The following is a 10,228-nucleotide window of genomic DNA, read 5'->3' on the forward strand; positions in this document are numbered from 1 at the left end:
TGTCTGTGAGTGTTACTGTATCTGTGTCTGTCTGAGTGAGGGCTATGTCTGTGCCTGTCTGTGAGGGCTGTGTCTGTACTCACCTAATTGTGGTTGTAAGGGTCGAGACACAGCTGCTGGCCCTGCCTCTTTACTGATCGCTGTGAGTGTTACTGTGTCTGTGGCTGTCTGTGAGTGTTACTGTGTCTGAGGCTGTTACTGTGTGTATGTGGCTGTTACTGTTTGTCTATGTCTGTCTGTGAGTGTTGCTGTGTCTGTGGCTGTTACTGTGTGTCTGTATCTGTCTGTGAGTGTTACTGTGTCTGTGTCTGTTTTTATGTATCTGTGGCTGTTACTGTGTGTCTGTGGATGTTACTGTTTGTCTGTGTCTGTCTGTGAGTGTTACTGTGTCTGTGTGTGTTACTGTGTGTCTGTGTCTGTCTGTGAGTGTTGCTGTGTCTGTGGCTGTTACTGTCTGTCTGTGGCTGTTACTGTGTGTCTGTGGCTGTTACTGTGTGTCTGTAGCTGTTACTGTGTGTCTGTGTCTGTACGTGATTGTTGCTGTGTCTATCTGTGAGTGAGGGCTGTGTCTGTATCTGTCTGTGAGTGAGGGCTTTGTCTGTGTCTGTCTGTGTTACTGTGTCTGTGTCTGTGAGTGTTACTGTATCTATGTCTGTCTGAGTGAGGGCTGTGTCTGTACTCAGCTAATTGTACTCACCTAATTGTGGTTGTAAGGGTCGAGACACAGCTCTTGGCCCCGCTTCTTTACTGATCGCTGTGAGTGTTACTGTGTCTGTGGCTGTCTGTGAGTGTTACTGTGTCTGTGGCTGTTACTGTGTGTATGTGGCTGTTACTGTTTGTCTATGCCTGTCTGTGAGTGTTGCTGTGTCTGTGGCTGTTACTGTGTGTCTGTATCTGTCATTGAGTGTTACTGTGTCTGTGTCTGTTTTTATGTAGTGGCTGTTACTGTGTGTCTGTGGATGTTACTGTGTGTCTGTGTCTGTCTGTGAGTGTTACTGTGTCTGTGTGTGTTACTGTGTGTCTGTGTCTGTCAGTGAGTGTTGCTGTGTATGTGGTTGTTATTGGCTGTCTATGGCTGTTACTGTGTGTCTGTGGCTGTTACTGTGTGTCTGTAGCTGTTACTGTGTGTCTGTGTCTGTATGTGAGTGTTGCTGTGTCTGTCTGTGAGTGAGGGATGTGTCTGTGTCTGTCTGTGAGTGAGGGCTTTGTCTGTGTCTGTCTGTGAGTGAGGGCTTTGTCTGTGTCTGTCTGTGAGTGTTACTGTGTCTGTGTCTGTCTGTGAGTGTTACTGTGTCTGTGTCTGTCTGAGTGAGGCCTGTGTCTGTGCCTGTCTGTGAGGGCTGTGTCTGTGTCTGTCTGTGAGTGTTACTGTGTCTGTGGCTATTACTGTGTGTATGTGACTGTTACTGTTTGTCTGTGAGTGTTGCTGTGTCTGTGGCTGTTACTGTGTGTCTGTGTCTGTCTGTGAGTATTGTTGTGTCTGTGGCCGTTACTGTGTATCTGTGGCTGTTACTGTGCGTCTATGGCTGTTACTGTGTGTCTGCGGCTGTTACTGTGTGTCTGTGGCTCTTACTGTGTGTCTGTGACTGTCTGTGAGTGTTGCTGTGTCTATGGTTGTTACTGTCTGTCTGTGGCTGTTACTGTCTGTCTGTGTCTGTATGTGAGTGTTGCTGTGTCTGTTGCTGTTACTGTGTGTCTGTGTCTGTCTGTGAGTGTTACTGTGTTTGTCTGCTTCTGTGTGTCTGTCGCTGTTACTGTGTGTCTGTGTCTGTCTGTGAGGGTCACTGTGTCTGTTTCTGTTACTGTGTGTCTGTGTCTGTTATTGTGTGTCTTTGGCTGTTACTGTGTGTCTGTGGCTGTTACTGTGTGTCTGTAGCTGTAACTGTGAGTCTGGGGCTGTCAATGAGTGTTGCTGTGTATGTGGCTGTTATTGTCTGTCTATGGATGTTACTGTGTGTCTGTGGCTGTTACTGTGTGTCTGTAGCTGTTACTGTGTGACTGTGTCTGTATGTGAGTGTTGCTGTGTCTGTCTGTGAGTGAGGGATGTGTCTGTGTCTGTCTGTGAGTGAGGGCTTTGTCTGTGTCTGTCTGTGAGTGTTACTGTGTCTGTGTCTGTCTGTGAGTGTTACTGTGTCTGTGTCTGTCTGAGTGAGGCCTGTGTCTGTGCCTGTCTGTGAGGGCTGTGTCTGTGTCTGTCTGTGAGTGTTACTGTGTCTGTGGCTGTTACTGTGTGTATGTGACTGTTACTGTTTGTCTGTGAGTGTTGCTGAGTCTGTGGCTGTTACTGTGTGTCTGTGTCTGTCTGAGAGTATTGTTGTGTCTGTGGCTGTTACTGTGTATCTGTGGCTGTTACTGTGCGTCTATGGCTGTTACTGTGTGTCTGTGGCTGTTACTGTGTGTCTGTGGCTGTTACTGTGTGTCTGGGGCTGTTACTGTGTGTCTGTGTCTGTCTGTGAGTGTCATTGTGTCTGTGTCTGTGGCTGCTACTGTGTGTCTGTGACTGTCTGTGAGTGTTGCTGTGTATATGGCTGTTACTGTCTGTCTGTGGCTGTTACTATGTGTCTGTGTCTGTATGTGAGTGTTGCTGTGTCTGTGGCTGTTACTGTGTGTCTGTGTCTGTCTGTGAGTGTTACTGTGTCTGTCTGCTACTGTGTGTCTGTGGCTGTTACTGTGTGTCTGTGTCTGTCTGTGAAGGTCACTGTGTCTGTTTCTGTTACTGTGTGTCTGTGTCTGTTATTGTGTGTCTGTGGCTGTTACTGTGTGTCTGTGGCTGTTACTGTGTGTCTGTAGCTGTAACTGTGTGTCTGGGGCTGTTACTGTGTGTCTGTGGCCGTTACTGTGTGTCAGTGGCCGTTATTGTGTGTCTGTGGCCGTTACTGTGTGTCAGTGGCCGTTACTATGTGTCTGTGGCTGTTACTGTGTGTTTGTGGCCGTTACTGTGTGTCAGTGGCCGTTATTGTGTGTCTGTGGCCGTTACTGTGTGTCAGTGGCCGTTACTATGTGTCTGTGGCTGTTACTGTGTGTTTGTGGCTGTTACTGTATGTCTGTGGCTGTTACTGTGTGTCTGTGGCTGTTACTGTGTGTCTGTGGCTGTTACTACGTGTCTTTGGCTGTTACTACGTCTCTGTGGCTGTAACTGTGTCTGTGGCCGTTACTGTGTGTCTGTGGCTGTTACATAATAACATAAGAAAGAAGGAACACTGCAGCAGGCCTGTTGGCCCATACTAGGCAGGTCCTTCACAAATCCATCCCACTAATAGAATATTTGCCCTCATAAGAGCATAAGAAAGAAATAACACTGTAGGAGGCCTACTGGTCTATGCGAGGCAGCTCCAATTCTCCCACCGGCATTGACCTAGTGAGGTCAGACAGTGCATCCGGCCTAGTAGCACAAGCTAGTCAGGTCCAACTCACACCCACCCCACATCCCCTCATGTATTTGTGCAACCTATTTTTAAAACTACACAACGTCTTAGCGTCTATGACGGTACTCGGGAGTTTGTTCCACTCATCCACAACTCTATTACTAAACCAGTGCTTTCCTATATCCTTCCTGTATCTGAATTTTTCAAATTTAAAGCCATTGCTGCGAGTCCTGTCTATGTTAGATATTTTTAGCACGCTATTTACATCCCCTTTATTAATTCCTGTTTTCCATTTATGCACCTCAATCATATACCCCCTCCTTATTCTACGCCTTTCTAGAGAGTGCAGATTCAGGGTTCTCAGTCTGTCCCCATAGGGAAGATTTCTGTTACATGGGATCAACTTTGTCATCCTTCTTTGTACGTTTTCCAGTGCATTTATATCCATTCTGTAATACGGTAACCAAAACTGTGAAGCATAATCTAAATGAGGCCTAACCAAGGATATATAGAGTTGAAGAACAACCTGAGGACTTCTATTATTTATACTTCTTGATATGAAGTCAAGAATTCTGTTAGCTTTATTGCGAACACTAATGCACTGTTGTCTTGGTTTCAGATTACTACTAACCAGAACTCCTAAATCCTTTTCGCACTCCGTAATATTAAGATCTACATTATTTAGTCTATATGTGGCATGGTTATTTTCCTGTCCAATGTTGAGAACTTTGCATTTGTCTATATTAAACTGCATCTGTCACTTCTCCGACCACTGCATGAGTCTATTCAAATCATCCTGGAGTGCTCTATTGTCCTCATTAGAATGAATTGGACGGCCTATTTTGGTGTCATCAGAAAATTTACTAATGTCGCTATTTATTCCCTCATCTATGTCGTTTAGCCAGATTGTGAACAACAAGGGGCCCAATACTGGGGGCACGTCACCGCTTATGACGTGCCCCCATTCTGATTTCTCTCCATTTATGCAAACTCTCTGCTGCCATTCGTTAACCATGCCTCAACCCAGGAATAAATTTCTCCTCCTATTCAGTGTGCCTGAAGTTTCCTCGATAGCCTCTGATGTAAAGTAAAAGGACACAATTGCAACTAATGTGACATTTTATTGTGGCAACGTTTCGCTCTCCAGGAGCTTTGTCAAGCCGATCCTGGAGAGCGAAACGTTGCCACAATAAAATGTCACATTAGTTACACTTGTGTCCTTTTACTTTACATATTGTCGGTAATTCTACCAACATTATTACAGCCTCTGATGTGGAACTCTATCGAAAGCCTTACTGAAGTCCGTATACACAATATCATATTCAATACCATGATCTACCTCCTCAAACACCTTAGTGAAGAAAGTTAGTAAATTCGTAAGACAGGAACGCCCCTTTGCAAAATCGCGCTGAGATTCATTAATAAATTTATGCCCTTCGAGATGGCTACGAATTGCTTCGGCGATTATTGATTCCATAAATTTTCCCTCTGTGGAGGTAAGGCTTATTGGTCTATAGTTCGAAGCTAAGGACCTGTCACCTGTCTTGTAAATAGGTATTACATTTGCCATTTTCCATTTTTGAGGCACTATGCTAGTTTGCAGTGATATGTTGAAGAGATTAGCCAAAGGTATGCTAAGTTCCTCTTTACATTCATTTAACACCCTTGCAAACAGTTCATCAGGACCTGGGGATTTGTTAGGTTTTAGTTTCTCTATTTGTCTGAGAACCATATCACTAGTTACCGCAATCGTGCATAGTTTATAATCGTCCTGTTCTACATAATCTATTATTTCTGGAATTTCGCTAGTATTTTCCTGGGTAAAAACTGAGAGGAAATAAGTATTGAAAATTTCACACATATCCTTATCACTATCAGTGATCTGACCTGAGTTATTCTTAAATGGGCCTATCTTGTCCCTAATCTTACTTCTGTATACCTCAAAGAACCCTTCTGGGTTAGTCTTCGAGTCCTTTGCGACCTTAGCCTCATAATCCCTTTTTGTTTTTATTATTCCTTTTTTTATTTCTCTCTTTAATTGAATATATTGATTTCTTAACTGTCCATCCCCTCTTTTGATACGCCTATATATGCCTCTCTTTTGACCAATGAGATGTTTTAATCTATTGTTCATCCATTTGGGATCATTTTTGTTAAATCTAATTTCCCTACTCGGAACAAAAGTTGTCTGGGCAGCAAGAACTATGCTCTAAAAAACGTCATACTTGCAACCAAGACCACCTACCTGGCCCATAGTCAGGACATCCCAGTTTAAGCCACTCAGGTAATTTTTCAGTCCCATGAAATCGGCCAAGCGAAAGTCTGAGATAGAAATTTGATTGCAGTTATCCGGGTAACTCCATGATATATTGAAACTAAGTGATTTGTGATCGCTTTCCCCAAGCTCATCATTAACCTCAAGATTATTAACTAGTGATTCTTTGTTGGCAAGAACGAAGTCAAGCAGATTGTTTCCTCTAGTTGGATCTGTCACAAACTGTTTTACAAAGCAATCCTGAACCGTATCAAGAAAGTCACTAGACTCAAAATTTCCTGTCACACTGTGTGTCTGTGGCTGTGGTTGTTACTATGTGGCTGTTGCTGCGGTTGTTACTGTTTGGCTGTGCTGTTGTTGTTACTGGTTGGCTGCTGGTGTTGCTGTTGCAATAGTTGTAACTATGTGGTTGTTTTGTGTGATTGTTACTGTGGCTGCTAGTGTGCATGTTATTGTGGCTGTTACTGTGGTTGTTAGTGTGGCTGTTATCGTGACTGTTAGTGTGGCTGTTACTGTGGCTGTTACTGTGGCTGATAGTGTGACTGTTAATGTGGCTGTTATTGTGGCTGTTAGTGTGGCTGTTAGTGTGGCTGTTAGTGTGACTGTTACTATGGTTGTTAGTGTGGCCGTTAGTGTGGCTGTTACTCTGACTTTTAGTGTGGCGGTTAGTGTGGCTATCATTGTGGTTGTTACTGTGGCTGTTACTTTTGTTGTTAGTGTGGATGTTACTGTGACTGTTAGTGTGGTTGTTACTGTGGTTGTTAGTGTGACTTTCAGTGTGGCTGTTACTGTGGCTGTTAGTGTGGCTGCCACTGTGACTATTAGTGTGGTTGTTAGTGTGGATGCTACTATGGCTGTTAGTCTGGCTGTTATTGTGGCTGTTACTTTGGCTCTTGGTGTGGCTGTTACTGTGGCTGTTAGTGTGGCTGTTACTGTGACTGTTAGTGTGACTGTTAGTGTGACTGTTAGTGTGACTGTTAGTGTGGCTGTTACTGTAGCTGTTAGTGTGTCTGTTACTGTGACTATTAGTGTGACTGTTAGTGTGACTGTTAGTGTGACTGCTAGTGTAGCTGTTAGTGTGGCTGTTAGTGTGGCTGTTACTGTGGCTTTTAGTGTGACTGTTAGTGTGGCTGTTAGTGTGGCTGTTAGTGTGGCTGTTACTGTGGCTTTTAGTGTGATTGTTAGTGTGACTGTTAGTGTGGCTGTTAGTGTGGCTGTTACTGCGGCTTTTAATGTGACTGCTAGTGTGACTGTTAGTGTGACTGTTAGTGTGGCTGTTAGTGGGTCTGTTAGTGTGGCTGTTAGTGTGGATGTTACTGTGGCTGTTAGTGTGGCTATTATTGTGAGTGTTAGTGTGGCTGTTAGTGTGTCTGTTAGTGTCGCTGTTAGTGTGGCTGTTACTGTGGCTGCTACTTTGGTTGTTAGTGTGGCTGTTAATATGGCTGTTACAGTGGCTGTTAGCGTTGCTGTTAGTGTGGCTGCTAGTGTGGCTGTTAGTGTGACTTAGTGTGACTGTTAGCGTGGCTGTTAGTGTGGCTGTTAGTGTGGCTGTTAGTGTGGATGTTACTGTGGCTGTTAGTACTCACCTAATTGTGGTTGCAGGGGTCGAAACTCAGCTCCTGGCCCCGCCTCTTCACTGATCGCTACTAGGTCCTCTCTCTGCTTCCTGAGCTGTATCATACCTCTTCTTAAAACTATGTATGGTTCCTGCCTCCACTACTTCACTTGCTAGGCTATTCCACTTCCTGACAACTCTATGACTGAAGAAATACTTCCTAACGTCCCTGTGACTCGTCTGAGTCTTCAGCTTCCAGTTGTGACCCCTTGTCCCTGTGTCCCCTCTCTGGAACATTCTATCTCTGTCCACCTTGTCTATTCCCCGCAGTATCTTGTATGTCGTTATCATGTCTCCCCTGACTCTTCTGTCCTCCAGTGTCATCAGTCCGATTTTCCTTAACCTTTCCTCGTACGACATTCCCTTGAGCTCTGGGACTAGCCTTGTTGCAAACCTTTGTACTTTCTCTAATATCTTGACGTGCTTGACCAGGTGTGGGTTCCAGACTGGTGCTGCATACTCCAGTATGGGCCTAACATACACAGTGTACAGTGTCTTGAACGATTCCTTATTAAGGTATCGGAACGCTATACTCAGGTTTGCCAGGCGCCCGTATGCTGCAGCAGTTATTTGGTTGATGTGTGCCTCCGGTGATGTGCTCGGTGTTATGGTCACCCCAAGGTCTTTCTCCCTGAGTGAGGTCTGTAGTCTTTGTCCACCTAACCTATACTCTGTCTGCGGTCTTCTTTGCCCCTCCCCAATCTTCATGACTTTGCATTTGGCTGGATTGAATTCGAGAAGCCAGTTACTGGACCACATGTCCAGCCTGTCCAGGTCTCTTTGCAGTCCTGCCTCATCCTCGTCCGATTTAATTCTTCTCATCAACTTCACATCATCTGCGAACAGGGACACTTCAGAGTCTATTCCTTCCATCATGTCGTTCACATATATCAAAAATAACACTGGTCCTAGAACTGACCCCTGTGGGACCCCGCTCGTAACAGGCGCCCACTCTGATACCCCTTCACGTACCATGACTCGTTGCTGCCTCCCTGTCAGGTATTCCCTATTATTGTGACTGTTAGTGTGTCTGTTAGTGTGGCAATTAGTGCGGCTGTTACTGTGGCTGTTACTATGGCTCTCAGTGTATCTGTTACTGTGGCTGCTGCTGTGACTGTTAGTGTGGCTGTTACTGTGGATGTTACTGTGGCTGTTAGTGTGGCTGTTATTGTGGCTTTTAGTGTGGCTGTTAGTGTGACTTATTGTGGCTGTTAGTGTGTGTGTTACTGTGGCTGTTACTTTGGTTGTTAGTTTGGCTGTTAGTGTGGCTGCTAGTGTGGCTGTTAGTGTGGCTGTTAGCGTGGCTGTTAGTGTGGCTGTTAGCGTGGCTGTTACTGTGGCTGTTACTGTGGCTGTTACTGTGATTCTTAGTGTGGCTCTTAGTGTGGATGTTACTGTAGCTGTTATTGTGGTTGTTAGTGTGGCTGTTAGTGTGGCTGTTAGTATGGCTGCTAGTGTCCCTGTTATTGTGGCTGTTACTGTGGCTGTTACTGTGGCTGTTACTGTGGCTGTTACTGTGGCTGTTACTGTGGCTGTGGGTGTCTCATATCTTTGTAACATTAAGTCTCATGGTAGACCTCAGGGCCCAGGATGCCACCCATAACAGTGGACTAACACCCAGGTGTACCTATTTACAAAAGGGTAAACAGGAACAATAGATGAAGGTAAACTTGTCTCAGGTCCCTACCGCTTCCTCAGGATAGAACCCGGGTCTTTCGGTTGAGAGCCGAAATCGCCACCAATTAACCATGCGGTTTGTCATTACCACATTATCCGGAGTTGTGAAGTTTACAACGCATCATGTTGATGTATACTCCTGTATACCACTGTATCTAGTAGTATACTTGTATATTTTATGTACAGCTTTGATTTCTAGAAATTAGCATATCCTTCTTCTCTTCACTAATTTCTTGTGGTCTTTCTTCTGCACTTTGGATAAAAATTATGTGACTATTATTGGAAACACCTAAAATATAGTTTCATTATGTTTCTGATCACCAGTTGAGGTAACTCTCAGACCAGAGCTTCACTGTTGAGTTGCTGAAGACGATCACCAGCTGAGGTAATTCTGAGACCAGAGCTTCACTGTTGAGCTGCTGAAGACGATCACCAGCTGAGGTAACTCTCAGACCAGAGCTTCACTGGTGAGCTGGGGAAGACGATCACCAGCTGAGGTAACTCTCAGACCAGAGCTTCACTGGTGAGCTGGGGAAGACGATCACCAGCTGAGGTAACTCTCAGACCAGAGCTTCACTGGTGAGCTGGGGAAGACGATCACCAGCTGAGGTAACTCTCAGACCAGAGCTTCACTGGTGAGCTGGGGAAGACGATCACCAGCTGAGGTAACTCTCAGACTAGAGCTTCACTGCTGAGCTGCTGAAGACGATCACCAGCTGAGGTAACTCTCAGACCAGAGCTTCACTGGTGAGCTGGGGAAGACGATCACCAGCTGAGGTAACTCAGATCAGAGCTTCACTAAAGTTGGGGAAAATGATCACCAGAAGCTTCATTCCTTGTGAGTTGGGAAAGATGATCGCCAGGTGAGGCAACTTTCAGACCAGAGCTTCACTGGTGAGCTGGTGATGATTTGCTCTCTGAGTAGACGATCTAAATTCAAGTAAAATAAATGAAACAATTATCACGTGTAAAAAGAGCAAACACCTGTCTCGGGTAATCAGACTAAGACCCGCGTCAGGAAACATTTGTCCTGTTTCCTGACGAACCTTACCTAACCTAACCTAACTGCAATACGAGGCAACACCTGTTTATTTTTTCCCCCTTACCATAGAAGGAAAAAATTCATAATAACGCGTTGACACTCAAAGCTCAATTAACCATTTTTTTCACGTCAGGCGAAATTAATCCTTCCGCATTTTTTTTCCTGATGACATTGTTGGGAGGATATTAGAACATCCCATTTTTTACGTGCGTCAGATAATGTGTAGTCCATACGACTATTGTCACCTCCACCTG

Source organism: Cherax quadricarinatus, chromosome 21 (genome assembly GCF_038502225.1).
Source record: "Cherax quadricarinatus isolate ZL_2023a chromosome 21, ASM3850222v1, whole genome shotgun sequence".
NCBI lineage: Eukaryota > Metazoa > Arthropoda > Malacostraca > Decapoda > Parastacidae > Cherax > Cherax quadricarinatus.